Genomic DNA, 22,760 nt, shown 5'->3' on the forward strand with positions numbered 1-22,760 from the left:
CGTTTTGGGTTTCGGTTGTAGGACAAGGGATAATGAAAGGAACAAGTGGAAAGAAAGAGAAGAACCAGCAATGAAAAGATGGAAGAGATGTGAATCTTGGCAGCCCTACTCATTGGAAAACGAAGAGTTTAGACCAGCTGTGCAAGTTTGGCCCAAAACACCAATAGCCTCCAAGACAATCTAGTTCAGTTGGTGGTACCTTTGCCACTAGGTTGCAAGGTCCCAAGAGGTCATGGGATCGACTCTCTTGCTTCCCGGGTCAACGAGCGTAGGGTTAAACATATCATATATTTTCAGTTAAGAACCTCCCTTATATTTTCCGGGCTTGGGCTAAGATTTTTGCCTTGCCAGCCCTGCAAGGGTTGAGTCAAACTCGGCCAGAGTTGAAGCAACGGACCCAGCCCAACCCAATCTGACACTGACCCATATTTTGTAGGTATTACCGTTTTATACATGAGATAAAGATTACTTGTGCTATTGGTAAATTATATTAAGATGATAAATTTCAAACGGTGAAACTTTTATGTGTTCTCCATGGTGGGGAGAGAATGCAGTCTCTCTTTCATTTCCTATGTGAAATGATCTATATAAGCAGCGGACAATAACTGCGGGAGAAGTTGGTGGAGGCTGGTCCCCCCCCCCCCCCCCCCCCCAAAAGAACACCCACATTGATTGTAATCCTGTACTAAGTACATGACAAACTTTTCCAGATTCTAGTCAATGGCGTAATAGTTGTGCAGTGGTGACCCAACCTTGCTGTTTGGCAATGCCACAGTGAAGGCTCGTGATCCTGCTTTTTGTCTTGGAGACTTGGACGAGAAAGAGTTTCACAAAACGGAGAAATTACAACTCCAAATCAACAAGCAAGCAGAAGTTTTTCCTTAAGTAAAAACTGGGAAAAAGAAAGCTACTTGCTTGCATGTGTCTATGCTTAAACATAGACTGGCGCAAAGAGACTGGGCTGCCCGTCCCATCCAATCCCTCCATCGGTCTGCTTGTTGGCTCAGTGATTCTCTTGCCCAGAAAACACGGTGCAAGCGATAAATTTATACTTTCATGTCCCATTCAGTAAAATACAATATAAAAAACAAAGAAAACAAAGGTTGCACAATGGAATCGTATTAGTCCAACCTTCAAGTCAAGCGAGTTAGTAAAAGAAAATAGTTCATTTTTGTCATCACCCAACAAATAACTCAAATTTGTAAAGCATGTGGAGATCATAAAATCCTGAAGTCAAGGAAGTTTAAGCTTCAGCAACTCCCTGAGACGCAGTAATTCTTTTACCTTTCACAAGCTTCTTAGTTGTTTCACATCCATCTTTCCCTTCTGTTATGCTTACAATCCTTACGAAGACCAGCTTTGGTTGTGCCATGACCTGACCACGCTTTAGCCCACCCCATTTGGTAGCACTATCAATAACATAAAATCAATAGATCAAGCTGTACAAATCAATTTCACAATTAAATACAATAAGCAAACAGATGCAAAGAGAGAGAGGGCTTATAGGATTGGAACTGTCAATCCACCTATAGGATCTGTTGCTGCCCCATTGGATGATACCTACCTGGTTTTTGGTCAACTTGGTCTATGTCATTCATTCTTCACCATATTTTGCGTGGGCTATGGGAGAAAAAGAATGAATGGATGCTTAGTCAAGTAAATGAAAATATGTATAGAATTCGTTGACAAATAAAAAAAAATCACTATAGAATTCATGGAATGGTTTGTTGGATCTAACAAACCATTCCATATGTTCCAAACGTGGGGGCAAATCCATTAATTCTTTCCAACTAGTTGCAGAAAGTACATCGAAAGATCAAGACATGAAATGCCACTGGTTGAACTAGGAGCCCGGGCATTTCCATCGACCATGGGATATCTGCTGACAGGTTTCGGTTTGCAGATGTTATGAACAATAATAGCTCTCTACCTTTTGGTTGCCAAGATTTTCCTGCATCAGTAGGTGACTGCAGTTGCTGACCTAAGTATGACACCTGAAGTGAGGTCTAGAAACAGGAGATGGTGGAATCATGATTCAGGAAGCCAAGGACTATGCCTACATTTGAATGAAGCCTCCAGTTGAGTTCTTCTTCCACTTCATTTTCTTCCTTCTATCCTGTTCATTTAAAACTCTCATAGCCCTTCAAATTCACTTGTTTCCTTTGGACAATGCATGCACATAAGACTGTCAACATCTCGTCACAAGGGGAGAATGCATTCCCAACATGTGTTTTCATGACGTAAAAAATGTCGATCAATTGCTTTTAAACTGTTCTTTCTCAATTTTTTCATTTTAATGATGTACTTCTTGGATAATTTTGAGATACCTTGGATTCCCCTTAGTCCAAGTTCTTATTGAACCTGGAGAATGATGGCTTTTATAAGCAGAACAATCTCATAATTTCCAACCTAAAGCAAGTGGTTGATAAGGCATTTGCAATGTTACTGTTTTGGTCTTCCAATTTGGGAGAATCTAGAGACATCAGCTACCACATGCCATTTGAGAATTGAACCTGGAGAATGTATGGTTTTTCCCTTTTCTTAGGGCACCTGATACTAGTTGTAATAGCACAAAATGACCCACACAGAACAAGAAGGCATACCGATTGTATTGGAAAGATGGGCATTGACAATATTAATAAGAGCTCCTCATTCCACTTCCCTGAGGAAGAAGTACCTAACTGCATCAGACCCAAATCTGTGCTCCAAATCATTTGGTTCAAGTGTATTCTCCAAAGACTTCCCCATCTTCATGCCATCCTAAAATTTTCAAAATAGAAAGTCTTGCTGCATGAAATGCAAAACAATACATTGTTGATATAATTAGTCATTGTCAAATTATGAAGATCAAACTTCAAAAGTTGCAATATCAAATAGAACATGAGCAGTTGATGAAATCCAAAGGCATTTGAGGCAAAGTCAAAGATACCAACGGTAATTAAAACCCAAATTTAACCATTTTATCTATTTAAGTAATGAAAAGGAAACATATCTGTTGTTGTGTGTGAATATACATTATTTTAGCCCTCAGCTAACAGCTCGAGCTTTTGGAATAAGTAGTTGTAACATAGTACCAAATCCAGGAGGCTAGGGGTTAAATCATGCGTTGTGTGCCCCTTGGTGCACATATGGGGGGGGGTGTTGTGTGTTCATATACATTGTTGTAAGTTTGTAACCCTTACTTCACAGCTCGAACTTTTGGGATAAGCGGTTGTAACAGTATCCACAGTGCATAAAGAGGGTTTCTGTATATAAGAACATAGAATTGAAAGCACTGGTTTCCGAATATCAGAATAAGTATGTTAGCCCTTATGCAAGGCCCAGCAGTATAAATCCCCTTAATCTGTAAGTCTTATTTCTGCCCTAGTTTGGCCTTGGTGTTGCCCTGTTTGGTTCTCTGTTCTGTAAGCAGATCTGGTACTTGGGTTGGAGTTGTTTTACCACTGGGGTTTGTTTACCTCGGGTGAACCTACCTTACATTGCCTATGCGTAGCGGCAGATTATTTGAACAGAAAATTATTAAAAACCCACAGGATAAGTTTTTCTTAAGAAATGATCAATTTAGAAACTTGAAGAGATAGTAGCCACATACACAGATATAAATGAGGAATGCAAAAAACAAGTATGAAAACTAACAAGAGGTAATTTGGACTTTTTAATGGGGCTATCATTTTGGCAGAGGATGTGAACTTTCTTTTTTAGATCGTTTTGAAATTGAAAGAGATAATTTGCTAGGTCAGAAAAAAATAATCTCACACCTGACCAGGAAGGGGTCTAGGATAGAACTAATATTCCTCGAAGTATCTCCAACAAGGCTGGTAGCAGTCCAACAGGTGAAGTGACAGCCAGCCAGCAACCCGGGAAAGAAATGGGTTTCGCAGGCTGTTGGGAGAAACCATGTGGCTCCTTCAAGGGGGCTTCAAAAGGGCTGGCCTGCTGATCGAAGGGTCCTCCTAGGACCAGGAACAAACTCCAAAAAGGGTGGCTGATTGGGGTTCAGGGGGTGGAGATCTGACCTTGGTCTATCCACCCTCAAAACCCTGACATTTGGATATCTATCTGGTCTCTCTTGAGTGAGCTTCCAACTGATCTGTAATTTTTGAACTTCTGGACTTCAAACCTCCTTCATTAGACCCCTAGGTACCTTCTAACAGCAGTGTAACAAAAGGAGAAAATAAAAAAATGAAAAGAGAAATGATGGGGGGTTTGAGAATGGTAGAAGAGAATGAAGGAATGGATATCTCATCCCTTAGGTTTTGGGTATCACACCCCTCAATGGGTTAGGCATCTCACTTCTTAATAGCAGCTGTCAAGCCAAGAGTTTGCACTCAATAATTTCATTAATCAAATTCTAACTATTACAAATGATGGGTGAAATCTAAAATAGGAAACTAAAAGCTATAACTAAACGCTTCCTAACTTGAACTCTAACTTGCTAACCAAGTAGGAGTAATTTAGAAACTAAAACTGAAATCAAAAAAGGAAAACTAGCCTAGTTACAAATAGGAAACTAATTGATTAACAAAATAGGAAACTAACTCCTATGCTAACTGGCCAATTCGATAGTTGTCGGAGCTTCCTTCTTGATATTGCTATCCACCAAATAAATGACGGCTGCATGAATCTTTTGGAAGACAAACTTGGAGACCAAGCAGGCAAGCACTTCTGATCGATGGGAAGAAAAAATGCTGAGCTGGATTGCAAGCCAAGAATGGCAACCAATATTTTCCCAAATCGGGTCTGAAAAAGCTGCTGTTCCAAATCCAGGCCAAGATGGCCTGGTTCAATGGCTGGCCTGGCCCCAAATAACTAGGTCAGAAAGGGGACACTATAGTTGGTCCGATTTCCCCCCTTACCTACATCAATAGGTACATCACCCTTATTCATTTTGTTGGCCGACCCCCTGTTTTGAAACAAGCATAGAGTTTTCCAAGAATCTATATCATAAAGCAAGCAATCATCTATTAAGGGTTTGAAACTACTATATCCAAACCTGTGTTCAAGCCTACAATTGTCCCAATTTTTTATTTAATTTCCTTAACATCAGGATATCAGATTTTCTAAGCAGGTCCTGCATCAGGAGATACACTAATCACTTAAGTCAATAGTTAATAGAGTCCATAAGGGCGTGTTTGATTTGGCGTTCCATGTAATGTATTTCCGTAGAATTGTGATTTTGCAATTTTAAATCTGTTTGGTTCCACTTGAAGATATACCATTGTAGAATCAGAATATTCCATGGAAACATGACTTTACACTAAGGAGTGATTCCGGCCCCAGCATAAACAACTGTAAATCTTGAATGAACCATAGCTATCAGGCTGTAACTCCAACGCTGCTGTTTTTCGAATACTCTGGTGCTGTGGACCTTGCGGAAACTGATCGAAGGTGAAAACCCTATCTCTCTCTCAATTCTGCTTCTTCCTCTCCTTCTACCTATGTGTCTTCGTCTTCCTCTTCTCCGATGTTTTATTGCTGCCAATTTTTTTTATTGAAATCCATACCAGAGCAAAACCTAGGTTTCTCTCTCTCTCTCTCTCTCTCTCTCTCTCTCACGTGAGGGAATGAGAGTGGGTGAGTCCCACCTCCCACCTCCCACCTCCCATTTTTTATTTTTTAGTGGGTGCCCCTCTCTCTCTCCTATGTGGGATTGGGAGTGGGTCACACTTTTTTTTATTTATCTTTTTTATCATCTTTTTGTGTGAGGACACACCCCCACATAGGAGAGAGAGAGGGCCCACTAAAAAATAAAAATGGGAAGTGGGACTCACCCACTCTCATTCCCTCACGTGAGAGAGAGAGAGTCAGATAAAAAAAAAATAAAGCAAAGTAGAAAAAGAAAGAAGAAATGTTTCACTTAGGAAGTAAGGAAAGAAAGAAAGGAAAAGAGAGTGAGGGGTAAAATGGAGTTTTCACCCCCTTTTAGGTTTTTGCTCATGAAAAGGGGAAAAATCGATGGAGAAGAAGGGAGGCAGCGAACCTCTTCTCAACTTGGCTGAAAATGATGCTTTTTGAAGCCCTAGAAGCTTCCCATATGCCCTTCTCTCTCTATAACCGCCTTGAGGCAAGTGGTTTAACGACGAAGACATGTGTACATGCAAGTTGGAGATCAAGAATGAGGCAGTTCAGCTTTAAGAGTTGGATTTTTTCTTATAAATGGGTAGAGATTGATTCAAGAAGGGGTTCTAGAGGTCCTTCATCTAGGTTGAGCAATTTCAAAATGAGAAAGAGGATTTTCTTCTCTAGCTCAAGGTTTTTTCTTAGTTTTTGGGGTTCTAGGAGAGGAAAAAACGAAAAAGAGGGAGAGATTAGGAGTTTTGATCTCTGGTTTTCATGGAGACGAAGGGGATTTGGGTTAAGGATTCCATATTTTCTTGTTGAACCTTCTTGAAGCTCTTTTCTGGAACTTTGCTTTGATTGAACGGGGTTTTCAGTATGAGAAGCTCCATCACTTGAAGGTTCTCTCCCTAGATCATAGAATTTGGTGAAGCCATTAACTCTTCTTCATCTTAAACCTTCTTTTGCAACTCTTCTCAAGCTTTTGATCTCAGATATAGCTCTTAAATGTCAATCATTTCTATTTTGGCTATGGTTTTGTATGATTAATCCATTATTTCACATGTGTTGTAGCTAATTCTCTGTTTTGGTTAAGGCATATCATAATTTCTTCATTTTATCCATTATTCTTTATCAAACTTCTAAGAATTATGTGTCCACTATGTGTATCATAGCTAATTCTCTGTTTGGTTAAGATACAGCATGATTTCTTTCATTTGATCCATTGTTTTTTATCAAATTTCTGATAATGATGTGCCTACCATGTGTATCATAGCTAATTCTCTGTTTTGGTTAAGATACACCATGATTTTTTCCATTTTTATCCATCGTTCTTTACCAAATTTCTGACAATATTGGCCTACTATGTGTGTTATAGCAATTTCTTTGTTTTGATTAAAATATATCATGATATTTTTCGTTTAATCCATCTTCTTTAGCCAAACCCTTAAGGATACTATACCTATTACATGTATCATGTCTGGATTTCTATTTTTTTTTAGAACATGTCTTAATGGATTCAACCATGATACACATGATAGACATGATATCCTCAAGAATTTGGCTAAGGAAAAATGAATGATCAAATGAAACAAACAAGACATGTTCTAAAAAAAATAGAAATCCAGACATGATACATGTAATCGGCATAGTATCCTTAAGGGTTTGGCTCAAGAAGATGGATTAAACAAAAGATATCATGATATGTTTTAATCAAAACAAAAAAATTGCTATAACACACATGGTAGGCACAACATTTTCAGAAATTTGTTCAAGAACAATGGATAAAATGAAAGGAAACATGATATATCTCAACCAAAACAGAGATATAGCCATGATACATGCGAAATAATGGATAAATCATATGAAACCATAGCCAAAACAGAAATGATTGCCATTATGAGAGCTCTATCTGAGATCAAATGCTTGAGAAGACCTGCAAAAGAAGGTTCAAGATGATGAAGAACTAGTACCTTCACGAAATTCCAAGATCCAAAGAGAAATTCTTCAAGAGATAGGGTTTCTCATGCTAAAAACCCATTCAGTCAAAGCAAAGTTGCAGACAACGAGGTTACAAGAAGGTTTTCTAAAAGAAAACGAAATCCCTAACCAATATCCCCTATTTCTCCATGGAAACCAGAGATCCAATCTCCTATTCTTCCTCTCTCTTCTTTTTTCTTTCTCTCATAACCCCAAAAACCAAGAAAAAAACCTGAACTAGAAGAAAACCCTCTTCCTCCCTCCAAAATTGCCAACCCAGATGAAGGACCTTGAACCCTTTTTCAGATCGTCCTCTCCCTCTGTATCTGAAAAATCCCAACTCTCAAAGATGAACTGCCTCATTCTTAATCTCCCACTTGCATGTATACGTGTATTAGCCGTTAAACCACTTGCCTCAAGGCGGTTACGGAGAGAGGAAAATGTTTTAGAAGCTCCTAAGACCATCATCTTCAGCCAAGTTGAGAAGAGGTTGCTGCCTCCCTTCTTCTCCATCGATTTTCCCTCATTCCATAAACCAGAACATAAAAAAGAGTGAAAACCCCATTATACCCTTCCTTTTCTCCCTCTATTCCTATGTTGTCTTAAAATGAATGAGACCCTAAAAGATCAAATACCTAATCTACCCTTTCTCCTCTTTCACCCCCTAAAATCAACTAAGAAAATACCAAAATGCCCATCCCCTTTTATGTCTTCATCTTCTCCCTCATTCTCTTTTCCTTTCCTATATAAGAGGCCGCTCCTTTTTCTTTCTTTTTTATTATTTTTTTACTTTACTAACATGAAGTCCCATCTCCTCTTTTTTTTATTATTATTATTTTCGTTTTACCCTCTCTCTCTCTCTCTCTCCTTTTTCTTTTCTATTTCCTCACTACTCTCACACGTGAGCGATTGATAGGGAGTGGGTCCTATTGGTGTACGATGTTTTGTAATCCGTCACAGTTTAATCCAGGGAGTACTGGTGTATGCGCCTCGACAGGCAGGACGGCGAGGGTTTCTTTCTCTGTAATGCAAGTAATACTGAGAGGTGTGAGGACGAGCGTTGTAACCCATTCTCCATTGATAGTGAATTAGGATCTCATCTCACCGAGGACGTAGGCAATCTTGCCAAACCTCGTAAATCTGTGTGCATTGCTTGTTCTTGTTTTTCTATTATCTTCTGCATCATTTTAAGGTTGCGTTTCTACAGTTCCCCCCCTTTTTTTTTTCTTTTACCATTTTTTTGTGAGAAGGGTTGGGGTGTATTAATTTTTGGTGTGGGGTTAAAATTTGGTGCCTACAACCACAGCAGGGAATACGAGAGTGGTTCGACCTACAATGACACCTCTTCCATTCACATATTATCTACAAGGATATCTCAGAGGGGGAATTAAAGCTTCCGAACAACAAACAAGGATAACTGCACAACAAACGAGGACGTCGGAAGACGTCCTTGATGTAAGAAGTCTTGAGAAGAGAGAAGCGAAAGTGGTAACAAATGAAGATGTCGATCAGTTTTCATAAGGTCCACAACACTAGAACTGTCACACCCTGCCTCCAATAGGCTAAGGCATATGGCACTGGACACCTCACCGTATCCAGTCAGCCTGTTTCTCCAGGATCTAGACTAGGGCAGATCATAACACCACAATTACACTACGAAATATCAGAGTTTATATACATATGCACAGTCCAACAAAAAATATCTTACTAAGCTCTAGTGCCAACTAAGTGATAAGATATATTTACAATTATCCAGATAAAAGTTACATACCTTACAAAAAGAGAATATTCACAGTTTACAGTATCTCAGTAGTAGACTATATACATCAGAGTATGCATCAACAGGAATATGTACACAAAAAGACATAGGAATAGTCCATCCTATTCCTCAAAAGAACTGGCCTCCGCAAGCGCAGTTGTCGCATTCGCAATCGAGTCCATGGTTGATTCAATCTTCTTGAAGATTGGCCAAGTTATCCATGGCCACTATCTCATAACTAGTGCAGGAAGTCGGCAAAATACTGGGTTCAACCTCGACATCTAGAAGGAGTAATTAGAAGGGGTGAGCACTAGCAATGCTCAGTGAGGGGTGGGGGAGAACAAGCACACACATCCATATGCAATGCATGCTCCACACATAGAGAATGATGCTCATGAGTCCATTTAATTAACTATACAAAATTCTTAATCCATTTATAGGTCTCATCACCTATGAGTATAAGTGCTACCAACGTAGGTGGCATACCCTACCCTGTACATTGGGCCTCAGGTATACAAGCTACGCCGCAGGCAGGAGCCAGCCAGTGCTGGTACGAGGCCCCGGCCACAACGGCTAACCCCTAAAAGGTAACCCCGTATCGTAAATATATTCATAGGCATACAATACGTCGTATCCTGTCTCACCTCCATAACTAATACCACACATCTCATCAAAACTGCATTGCTGATCAGGCAGCCACATAATTCAGGATTAGTCCGTACCTAACCCCCTACAGACAAGGGGTGTAGCACTTAGGGTTGTGATACCTAACCCAGCATTCTAAATGATGCTCATCCAATCATTGCAATCACACATACAAACATGGGCACCTGCACGTGACCCATCTCACCTGTCTTACTTTTCTCATTTCCATTCCATCCCATTTCATCACAATAGTATCATCAAAGGAGAAATGCAGATAAATGCAAATGCACATATACAAGCAATTTAAAGCATGAACAACATTAAATAAACACACCAAAAGAATGGGGGATTGAGAAGGGCACCCACTCACCTTGGTATTCAATTTTTGCTAGTTCACTTCTTGGATTTAAGAAAATTGCCACACTGTCACTTATGTTTCCTAATCAACAGATATTTAAATCATTAGGTACATCACAAATTCCTTCATTTTTACCCACGTGCTTTAAGTATAGCATTCTCATACCCAACCTGTAAAGGTCTTGTTTGTTCCTTCCTATACACATATTGATTCCTTGATTTCTTAAACTTTTTCTATAGTAGAATTAGATATAGAGAATCACTAATAGATCCTCATTGGATGAAAGGGTTTCATCCATACTTATAGTCCGCGAGGTCATATGAAATTCCAAACACTGGACCCTACAATCATGGGTTATGTTTCTCATTAATTCTTATATATACAAATTCAAACTTATGTCCAAAGGTCTAGTAACCTGTTACACAACCAATCTGGCTTCGGGAACCCTAATCGGTGGGTTACCTAGGTCAAAATTGGCTGGCCGGTCAGGACCTGTTGCTTCCTCCTTTTATTCTGTAGAATCTAATTCTACATTTTCCATACTCGGTACCATGGTTGTTGTAGTGCCCGAATTACATCAATTTTTCATTCTGAATTTCCAATACTTATCTTAGGTCAGTAAGGAAAAGGTTAAATGCCAAGTTTACCCAATTTTGGATTTCAATTTATGACACCCAAAATTGATATAGTCCAATTCTGCAGGAATAGTTTAGGAATTTAAAGAGATCTGCAGAATTAGGGTATTTCTCATGCCTTGGCCATCAATTTGAGATGAACATTTATAAGTACTAACCTAACCTAACCTAATTAATTCAGACCCTATTGCATAATTCCAGCTTGAATAAAATTATGTTCCTAGGGTTTTGGCAGAATTTCCACCAAATCAACCCTATTCCAGCTCTTATTGCACAATCCCTACTGAAAAAGGAGGAGTCCTAGGTTCTAGGGTTTAGCAGGAATAGGGTTATTACCAATTGGGTCCCCAATAGCCCACAGAAATCAGGGCTTTTTTTTACCAGCAGCTATTCTGCTCACAAGGATTCCTTGGCAGTAAACAATTAAGTAAAACCCTACCCCTAGCTGCCCAATCTACATGAAATTACCTAATTAACCCTGCTACAGTAGTAAGTTCACTTACCTAAGTGCAGAGTTTATCTAGGAGTAGCCTGAGGTGAGTGAGTTCCCTCCTCACTTCTCTTTCTTCCTCTTCTTCCTTCTCTTTCCTTCTTCTTCTTCTTCTTCTTCTTCTTCTTCTTCTTCTTCTTCTTCTTCTCCTTTCTTTCTTTTTCTCCTTAATGTACAGCAGCCACGATTTTACGAAATCTCAGTCCATTATAACCCTTATATAGGGCAGCCCAAACAGAGCTCGGGCCCTAAATGTACATTTATGTGTATATATATATATTTATATAATATATATATATATATACACCTAATAAATCTAGATTTTAGTTAAACAATTAAATTATTTCCCCTATTAGTTATTGACACTAAAATATATATTTCATACCTTATTTGAGCTTAATTCCATAGGGGCAAAATGCGGATTTGCACACTAGGGGTGTGGGCCCCACGGCGCAAAAACCAAAAAATTAGATATAATACTTAATTTAATTAATATGTAATTAAATTTGTAAATTTAATTTCCCTTTTTTTGTATAAAATATGTATTCTAACCCTCAATTAGGTCTCTTTTCATAGGGGCAAAATGGGAATTTGCACAGCAGAGGTGGGCCCCAAGTGCAAAACCCAAAAATTACATTCTGCTAGGCAAAATTGGTTGGCCGATCAGCACTAATGCACCAAATCCCATAAAACTCCGTAGTTAAGCGTGCTTGGGTGAGAGTAGTATTAGAATGGGTGACCCCCTGGGAAGTCCTCATGTCGCACCTTTTTTTTTTTTTCCTACTATACTTAGTCTTGTAATTAAACTTACCTCTTTGTCCACACCTCCTGATGAGTTCCCCAATGATGTTGGCAGGTTGAACAGGAGCAGGTGGGGTCACTTCTGCCTTCTTGGCACTCTAGAGCTACCAACCATGCCAGCATTGGCTTTCTCTGTTTTTTCTTCTTGCCTGTCCACAAGTAGGGGTATAAATATCAGATTAGGGTGTTACAAGAACCTTCGAAGAACAATAGCGCTGGAGTTACAGCACGATAGGCATGGTTTTATTTAAGATTTATGGTCTTTTATATTGAGAAGATCTCAGTATCGAATCACTCTTCAATGTAAAGTCATGTTTCCATAAGATTCTACCACGGTTTTTCTTCAAGTGGAACTAAACAGATTTAAAATTGTAGAATCACGATTCTACAGAAATACATTCCTTAGAATTGCTGAATCAAACACATCCTTATGGTCTCTGTTACTGTTGACTTCAATGATTAGTGTATCTCCTGATGCAAAACATGCTTAGAAAATCTGATATCTGAGGTTAATGGAAACTGAAATGAAAAATTAGGGCAGTTAAAGGCTTGAACACAGGTTTGGATATAATAGTTTCAAACCCTTAATAGCTGACTGATTGCTTTATGATATGGATTCTTGAAAAACTCTATGCTTGTTTCTAAAAAGGGGGTCAGCCAGCAAAATGAATTGGTGACGTACCTATTGATGTAGGTAAGGGGGGAAATTGAACCAGATTTAGTGTCATCTTTTAGACCTGGTTATCTGGGGCTAGGTCAGCCATCAAACCAGGCCATACCTGGCCCAGATCTGACCCTGATTTGCTCCATCGAACAACAACTTTTTCAGCCCAGATTTGGACAAATATTTGGTTACCATTCTTGGCTTGCAGTCCAGCTCAATAGCAGTTTTTTTCTTCCCATCGATTAGCAGTGCTTGGTCTCCAAGTTTGTCTTCCAAAGGAACTTCGAAAAGATTCTTACATCTGTCCTTTATTTGGTGGAAAGCAATCTCAAGAAGGAAGCTTCAGCAACCATCGAATTGGCCAATTAGCATAGGAGTTAGTTTCCTATTTTCTTAATCAATTAGTTTCCTATTTGTAACTAGGCTAGTTTTCCTTTTTTGAGTTCAATTTTAGTTTCTACGTTACTCCTACTTGGGTAGCAAGTTAGAGTTCAAGTTAGGAAGCTTTTAATTTCCTATTTTAAAATTGTAGAATCACGATTCTACGGAAATACATTCCGTAGAATCGCTGAATCAAACACGCCCTAATTTGTTCATTTTTAGTGATTGATCTCCATGCCAGCTATAAAAAAAAATAATTAAAAATAATTAAATAAATCTACCATTCCAGAGCTTTGTATATTTATTTCATCAACAAATGAGCAAAAAGAGAGTTAAAGAAGGTTTTCAAAAATTCCTACTACCATCTATTCCTAACAATTCAGCATCCCTTTTTGGCCAACTGCAACTATATGATGGAACCCTTCCCAACCTTGTATCCGGTATCCCCAGGATGCCTCCTTGAACCATTAGAAATCCTTTCCAAACGCCAAAAATCCTAATAAAAAATGAAGAGTCTAATATTTTCACAACTTAATTCAAATACAAATTTATGGCTACAAACATTGTCCAAAAGGTAGAAGCCACGTAATATCTTCCGGGAACCTTATAATGTCTGGAATAAGGTCACGTTTAGGGATGCTGAAATTGCAGGTCAAACTGGGGCCTTCTTGTCCAATTATCCCGCCCTTACTGGTAAGTGTTTAGTATGATCTAATAGGTTTAGTTGTGTTTTTTATACAAGAAATCCCTAAGCCTCACCCTTGTTACTTCATAAAATTGGTAGGCCCCTTGCATAATTGGCAAGGTAGTGGAGGTTACGGGTAAACAAATGTTTTGATTTTAACAAGATTGGGTCTAGCAACAGTAAAATTTGCCCCTAACTTAAACCAGTTTCATATTCACATCAATGACCCGAAACATTTATAGAATAAATAAAATGAGAGGAGATGCCCAGGTTTTGCATTGACTCAGTTTAGTGGCCATCCAACATAGACACATGCAAAGATGGAGGAGCTGCTATGGTTCTTGGGATCAACAAGCCATTGATTTCTTTAGTTTAATATGGCAGAAGAGTAGAATTCTTAGTTATGTACCTTAAACGATACCTTTTCATGACATTCATCCCAAAAAAAAAAAAGGGTACCTTTTCATTAAGCTTCCAATTTCTATTTAAGAGCTTAATGCATCATCACTGAATGTGAAATCTTTAGGTACATTAAAACATTGTGGCACAAAACACTAGAGAAAGCAACTTGAGGATGTCAGAAGATAACAAATATGAACTGGTCACCAATGAAGCAGGCTCATCATATAACTTGAAAGAAATACTATAACTTCTATGGATTTGAAATACCCTTTTCAGAAATCCATGACCAAAAATCATCTTAGGAATGCTTAGTCCTGCTGACGTTGACATAGCTGGCCAATGTACCGCATGAAACCTTAAGATATCCTACACAAGCATTAACAAAAAGAAAAAATGTATCAGTTTTAGAATGATTCCAATGGACAAGAGGGATAATTCTCCATAGGAAAGCAAGAAACCAAAATGGCATACCTTGTCAATTAAGTGCAATGAAGCAGGCCAACCAGAAGATAATTGCATCTTGTAAAGTAGGTTGTACTGGGATAGTGCTGATGTATAACTGCAAAACAAATAAAAGGGAAACAGTAAGTAAGACTGTAAGCTGTGTCACAAGCATTGTATAGCACAAAACAGGAAAGGAATCAAATGAAAGTTCTTGCAAAAACTTGATTGTGTTTTCTAACCCCTCAAAAATAAAAAATAAAAAATAAAAAAAAAGAGAGAAAGAGAGAGAGAGAGAGAGTAGACCTTGGCTGAGTTAAGTACTTCACTCAATTTGGATGTCTCAAGATCCAGAATCTTGAGACAACTATGTATAACCCGATGGCAGCTTCCAAGTTAAGTGGTAGTCACTGAACATTGAAAGGGTTAAGCTTAAAAAAGAACGCAAGCCAAAAAGTTACCATTTACTCTATTTTCATCTATTAATTTTATATTCACTATATAAATATATGCCTAATAGGTACACATGCACTGACTTAAGGCTTCAATAAAAACTAGCCAATCCACTAGGATTTTCATGCATACACTGACTTAGGTACGGTGTTGACTAGTTGATCAACTTGAAGCAACAAGGCATCAACCATTGCTGTTATAGTCAAGTAGGTGTCCACTAAATTTTACATGCCTTTCAACTTGAAGAAGTGAACTACAATCAAGCTCCCCCTTAATATATATTTTTCTATCCATTTTCCGTTTTCATATTTTCATCTCTCAATACACATAGGGTAAGAGGGAATGCAATAAAGCTTTTTACAAGATTGGGATAACAAGAAGTCAATGTTTTGGACTGTATGGAACTACAAAAAGCAGTTCTCCTGGATTTTATGCAACACTTAGAAACTTTTGCCTGAAACAGTTTTGTCACATGATGCCATCATTTAGTACTAATTAAAGATATGTACATCTAGATTTCACATATATATTATAAATCACTAATTTTTGTACTCTATTGAATGCCTTGGGCCTAGGCATCAACTAGTCAACAATTTGCCTTGGCAGGCCAAAACAACTAGTCATTGATTTATAACTACCCCATTTTGATTACACTGGGGACGAGGGCTAACAAAACCTAAATGGCCTTTCATAAGATTAAGCATATGATTTACAAAGTGAACAAAGAGACTCAAGGTTCAAATGATATTATCAAATCTATATAACATAAAAGACACTTCACCACGTGCATCGCATACATGTTATCATCCATGTGTACAAGAGCATATTCAATTTCATGGTGACCAAGGGAAAATCAAATACGAATTATCTTGTCAATTAGGAAAAAAACACAAACTTGAAAGGCATAAATCGATTACATGGTGACCAAGAGAAAGACTCTATCCCAGTAAAGACTCAAAAACCAAGCCTATATCTTTTACCTTTTGTCATTACACGCGGGAATACCCCAATCCACATATGGCACAGGAAATAGAGAAATCTTTCAGGCCACTCTTGATCCAACTTTGCACCTGAACTAGTCTCCATGTTAGTTATGGAATCCAGGAAGAAAACAATTTTTGAATAATAGACTAAGTTCACATTCACATCAATGCAATTTCAAGATTGTCAACATGAATTTCATGCTTGTCAGAAAGGAATATATCTAAGGAAAGCCTTTGGTGGCTCCATGGGTGGTAACAGGTAAGGGATCACCTAAATCAAAACCAACAGTTCGGAGTATTGCCTTTTTCTTCTTTTTTGCCTGGAGACTTAACTATACATTCTATTCAAACCCAAAATGGACATGATGTAAATGTTAAACATAAGAACAACAATAAATACTTCGAAATGTGCTAAAACTAGACTTTCTACAAATATGAAAACCTTCTGAACTCAGGTTGAATAAACGATGAACACAGCAGGAAAAGCACGATACTTACTATTGCTTTAAAAATAAAATACTCCTATCACATAATTGCTGCACCTTTTGAAAAAAAAAACAAGGTTAAAGGAGGAATAGATAAAGAATTAAAAGTACCACCATTTTTCAATTTATTTTCACTTTGGTCATAGTTGTCAAGGCGTCACCTTGTTGGTATCCCCTTGCGTCCAAGGTACCTCCAATGCCTTGGGTCGCCTAGACGGCGTGACAACTATGCCTTTGGTCATCTAATGTCACAGCAAAGAACAATTTTGGGACAGCCAAAAATGGAAAGGAGAAAGGACGGTCGTTGTAGGACGTAGGCAGTAAGAGAAAAGATTTAGAATATCTGCATGCATTTGAAGCTAGATCTCTTTGGGAATTCTATTAATTTATAGTCAACAATTTCATAGAAGGGAGACAACAGCATGCTAAATTTCTTATACAGGGGGAGGGAGTATAACCTCATTAAGAGTTTGATTTTCAAACACTCGGAAGGATAACCAACTGGGTGGTCTGTTAACCCACCTGGTTGACCTTTAATTCCAGTGGCCATAACTATACAAACCAATATTCTGTGTGATTTTTCACTTTTGGTAACTCTACTTCAATACTTTCTATAATCAGTTAAATAAGTAGCTTAAGAACATCAAGTGACAACAAAATCAACCTACAGACTTATTTTCTACCCCAGAAAATTAGGTCCAGAGCAAAGTAGCAAGGAAAATAACCATACTCAACCTAATTTTCTAAAAATAAATAAAAACTCAGAATAAGAACAGGACTAAGATTTAGAACCCAAAAAACTAACCATAACACCATTAGAATTGACTAGATTTAAATCCAAAGCCAAACAAAGCCCAAATATAAAATTACATTTGCCACCAAATACAATAATAATAAGGAATACATTAACAATAACAAAGTTTTATCCCAACTAAATGGGATTGGCTACATGGATCCTGTCAAGGACAAAGAAAAGGAAAAATTAAAAGTGAAAGGAAACAAACCACAATAATGATAAAGAATAAATAATGAAAACCTAAAATTATCCACCTTACAGATTTTTCTGCAGCCTTCTATGCCATGGAGGTTTCATGCTCTGAGAAAAGGTTCATTTTGGCCTCAAAAGAAATTGACGCATTCTTATTTTTCCTGCTTTACACAACCTTACCAAGCAAAGCAATCACCTCGCATGTTGCAAAAAAAAGTACAGATGACTTGTTGCTAGTGCAAAATTGTATGTCTTGGAAGGTCAGCTTATAAAATAAAATTCATAATTTCTTTCTCTAGAGTTCCTGTGATATTTATACTTTTTCCGACAACAAGGGTGTGCACCCCCCCCCCAAAAAAAAAAAAAATAATCCCATCAATAAAGGAATGGAGGAAAAATGGTAACCCATTCAACCGTTGAAATCCATTATCTATATTTTGATGTCAACATTCATTGAAGACACTTAGAGAGACAGGGAAAAGTGAAAAATATAATCACAGTCAATCAGTAAAAACAAAGGGGGAAAATTTATATCCTCACCTCATTCAATTAAAATAAGGATGCACTAAGTTCGGATTTTGACTTAGAATCTCTTCGAATGATTTTTTATAATTCGATGAGGCAAAGAAGAAGTTGTCCTCCTTTCGTGGATGCAAGGCTTTAGGTGCATCGGGCAACAGTTGTTTCAAGTAATTCCTTCTCATCCTGCATTTTTTAACCATAGCAAACGACAGGAAAATTTGTGTTAAGTAAACATGACTCTTCATCAAATTGTCCAAGGGAATATTTAGAATAATTAATAGTCTTCATAAGGTAGTACTATCATGTTCCAGCAGATGCGGAAAAAGGTTTCCCTATATTCAGATTCAATACATAAGGTACAAATGCAGGGGAAAGACTCAAAAAAGGAAAATGAACGGTGAGTTCCCAACCCTGCTTGTGCTTGGGTGCCGTTGAAAGAGCCTCTACATGTGTCTTCCCAGTAGTTCTACATGTAATACATGGCAGATATTGGTAAATAGTTGATAAAACAACAAAGATTTCCTAAGATCAAAGATGGGTACCACCTTATACTCCTCGCAGTTAATACAATAAAGGCCTTCATATCAGCCCAGGAAATGTCACCATTTGCATGAACTCTCGAGCAAAATTCCTTCACAATTGCTTTCAAGCTGATAGAACAAGAAGTAGTGAAAAAACATCTTTCCAAAGCATCCTGTAAGCATATGATACAAAATTACAGTGCTCTATTTGGCTGGAACCACAGGCAGTGGCAGCAGAAGCAATTTATCCCCATGATCGTTTGTGCCTGTGACAAATGTAACTTTCTTCCCCAGCAGCCTCTGATAAACTTGAAAGAAATTTCAATCAATCAACAAATCAAAGCTAACAAAGAGCACTTTCACATCGGTCAGTAAAGGTAGAAATTACCACACTACAGATCACCTATATTTATAATTTACTACATTTGTTTTGAATTAATTAAAAAATATAACAACAAATTCAAACAAAAATAAGAAATTACTATGAAGCTAATAGTTCCTCCCGCAAATGTCGTTATTTCATGTTTCCTTCCAAGCACAAAAGCAGTTCTGCAAATCAGAAACCAAGAGTGTTCAATGAAGTAAGTCTAAAAGCACTGACGGACAGTGATAATTTGTTCAGCGAGATGGTCAATGCAATCGTTTGAAGTTAAATCACATAGTGAACTTGTACCCAAACAGAATTATATAAATTTGGGAAAGGAATTTGGTCAGGAAGAAGGAACAACAATGCAAGAAATTCAATCCAAGCATGGAGATGAAGGGATAACCTGAAATCGAGCAATGACGTCGGAGGCAATGGTAGAATAGGCGCTTCCCACATGGGGAGGAGCATTTACGTAATAAAGAGGAGTTGTGAGAACCAAAACCTCCGCAGAGGTGGGTTGTTCATGGTGACTCTGGATTTGGCTTCAGCAGCTGCAAAGCATAGCTAATTACAAAGACCGCAGAGAAAACACGGGCTCTGAATATGGAGCCGATCCTTAATATGCTTGCTTCTGGAACTCGTTGAAGATAAAGGAGAGAAGAACCAGTTGCCCTTTTGTGAGGATACCAGTAGCCTACCAACCATTCCTTCGGTTATCCTTTCTCTCGCTCATTATGTGTTCAGCTTATCACTTAATTTGATAGGGGTCCTCCACTCCATCTCTAGGGTTTCCTTTTTGTCTATCCCAGATCTCCCGCATATCCCCAACATTCCGACGCGAAAAAAGAAAATAAGAAAGTAGAGAAAGAAGATTAAGATAGAAAAAACAGGACCATTCCAAAAGTCACCAGAATCACCTTTACTGCTGTCCCGCCCTTCGTTTCTTTCCCCGTTCCTCACCCCTCCAACACAGTCGCCCCTTCCGTTTCTTTCTCCTGTCTCAATTTGGAAAAGAAATCGGGTCTCCGACGAGGGTTGCAGTGACGAGGATCAGCTCCTCTAGTTGTAGATGCAGAGCAATAATGGCAGCAACTTCTGATCGTTGGAGTGCACGCAGCATCGAATGGTGCCGATTCGTCGATTTGAATTCTAAAAGATCCGTTTCAGATGATCATCTTTCGTTGCTGCTCAAACTCCAGCGTCTGGCTTCTCCTTTGTCTCTCTCACTTCACACATAAACGGTTGTTTTTCTCGACACTTCTCGGCCCTCAGGGGTGAGGTCTTTCTCTCACACCAAAAGGAAAAGAGCCGAGATGATTTCAAAATTTAGAACGATATCCAAACGACCAGAAAATTGACCGTTGAGATAGCCCTACAAGAATCTCACGACGTGATTTCAAATTTCAAGTTTGAAAACGACTTCCAACCGACCAGAAATTTGACCGAAAAATCGTAGAGGAATCCTTTTTTTGACGTCTAGACAGAGCCTTAGTTCTTGTGGTAGTGGAGCCTGGATTGATTTAATCATGAAAACGCCGGAGAATTGTTGGTTTTTGATGGTCTTGGATGAAAGTTCCCTATGGTTTTTTTAATATAATCTAGAGGTCTCGGGCAAAGAGATCCTTTATCACCTAAGTTGCTCATTTTGGCGGAAGAATTTCTGAACATATCTGATTTCTAAACAGATCCGACGGCGTTTTTCGAAGAAGGTTGTGCAGCTGGTTTTAATCTCCTGTGAGGGTGCGAAATCGTCTGCAATTCTCATTTCGTACAATTTCGTGCAATACCACCTTCAGGCGGTGACATGTGTATTGATACCAATACAATGGTCCAGATCTGGTACAACTAATAAAACATTAAATCAGTAAATAAACATTTAAATCATATCTGGACCATTACATTGGTATCAATACACGTGTCACCCCCTGAAGGTGGTATTGCACGGAATTGTACAAGATTGGAATTGTAGACGATTTTTTTCCCTTATTAATAGATATGAAAACTTCTCCAGACAATTGGTAAATTATAAAAAAAGTGGTTTCATTATTGGTTCAAAAGTTTAAGAGGTCCATGTGAAAATGGTTGGTGATGTCATTGGTTTTGTGTGAAAAATATTTCCCCATTACTTACCTGGGGGCTCCTCTCTACTCTGGCAAGTTAAAGGTGAGTTTTTTTCATTAATTGCTTGCAAAGTTTAGTAATAAAATGACAGGTTGGAAAGGGAAGCTTCTAGTTATTTTTAAGATTGTCTTTGCTTTTATGTTGATTCATATTTTTTCATGTTTGGATGTTCCTAAATCAGTTATAAGAAAATTTCAAAGAATTTACTCGGATTTCCTATGGAAATCGACAGATCATGGTAAGCATTACCATTGGGTAAATCGAAAAAAAATTGTAGGCCTTTGGAGGAGGGCGGCCTTGGCATCCATCTGTTGGATGATGTCAATTAATCTATGCGGCTTGAGGGATTGTGGGGTATCATTTTAGGGATTTTGCAGTGGAACTCTCTGTTCAATGCCAAGTTCTTAAAAGGTGAGCATATTACGTTAGCTAACTTCAAAACAGTGGGATCGAGGTCTTAGAAAAAAGCTTTAGCCCTGAAATAACTTGTTTGATCGAAATCTAAATGGTTAGTTGGCCAGAGCGAGGTAAACTTTTGGCTAGATAATTGGTTGGGTGTGGGCCCAACTATTGATTCTGTAGATGATGCTTTGCATGTGAACTTAAATACCCAAGTTAAGGATGTAATTAATGTTGAAGGTGGTTGGAATCAAGATGTACTAGATGTAATTGATTCCCAAGATATTAGGGAAAATATTTTCATTTGCAATGTTAGATTATCTGCTAGAGGGGACTGATTGGTGTGGATGCCATCTCTTGATGGAAGGTTTTCTACCAAGTCAGCTTGGAGTGTGGTTCGCTCTCACTTCACTACGACCTCGTACTCTAAATGGTTGTGGAATCTCTCCCTTCTATCTAAGATTTGTTTATTTTTTTGGCCAATTCTCAATGGTAAGATCTCAACTGATGATTCATTGATGAATATTGGTATCCCCTTAGTTTCCAAATGTCTTTGTTGCAAGAGCCCTCTGAGAGAATCGACTACTCATTGTTTAATGACAGGTGGGACAGTTAAAAAGGTATGAGATTATTTATGGAAGATTGTTGGATGTAGATTTTATTCCAACCCATGACATTAGGAGCATAATTTCATTTTGGCAATCTAAGGCAGGGTGCTTGTGATTTCATTAAATGATTGTTACCTTTACTGATAGTTTGGGAGTTGTGGCGAGAGAAGAACAACCGTAGGCATGGGGAGAGTGCTTGCACGGCTTAACTGATTATAGAAAGACTGAGAAAATGGCTGCATGAGATCACTCTTCCATCTAATTTTAGAAAGTGTCCGTCTACGAGGGAGAATATTATTTTGCAGGTGTTTAATATCAATCTCATTGTTGCAAGGCTAAGAGCTCAAATTCTCATATTTTGGCTTCCCCATGTGACATCAATCAAGTTGAATGTGGATGGAGCTAGCAAATGAAACCCTGGTATTAATGGAGGGGGGATGTATCATCATAAATAAAGAAAGCAAGGTGCTTGCGGTTTTCTCTAGTTCCTATGATGTTTGTTCTAATTATGTGGTT

The 22,760-nt window shown here is 38.3% G+C and overlaps 1 long non-coding RNA gene across 14 annotated transcripts; it reads right to left on the bottom strand.

The window, feature by feature from the left end:
• Nucleotides 1-1,007: 1,007 nt before the first annotated feature.
• On the bottom strand, nucleotides 1,008-20,771 carry LOC122079734. 14 transcript variants are annotated; one of them, XR_006140526.1, is made up of 8 exons: nucleotides 19,520-20,771; nucleotides 19,232-19,298; nucleotides 16,231-19,049; nucleotides 15,104-15,207; nucleotides 14,828-14,915; nucleotides 14,624-14,722; nucleotides 12,235-12,373; nucleotides 1,008-2,787 (listed from the first exon to the last, which is right to left on the bottom strand). It is a non-coding gene; the product is annotated as an uncharacterized LOC122079734 (long non-coding RNA). The 14 variants fall into 14 exon arrangements; XR_006140525.1 differs by having other exon boundaries at nucleotides 16,231-19,057; XR_006140520.1 differs by having other exon boundaries at nucleotides 16,231-18,411; nucleotides 18,774-19,298.
• Nucleotides 20,772-22,760: the final 1,989 nt, after the last annotated feature.

Source organism: Macadamia integrifolia, chromosome 5 (assembly GCF_013358625.1).
Source record: "Macadamia integrifolia cultivar HAES 741 chromosome 5, SCU_Mint_v3, whole genome shotgun sequence".
Classification (NCBI taxonomy): Eukaryota; Viridiplantae; Streptophyta; class Magnoliopsida; order Proteales; family Proteaceae; genus Macadamia; species Macadamia integrifolia.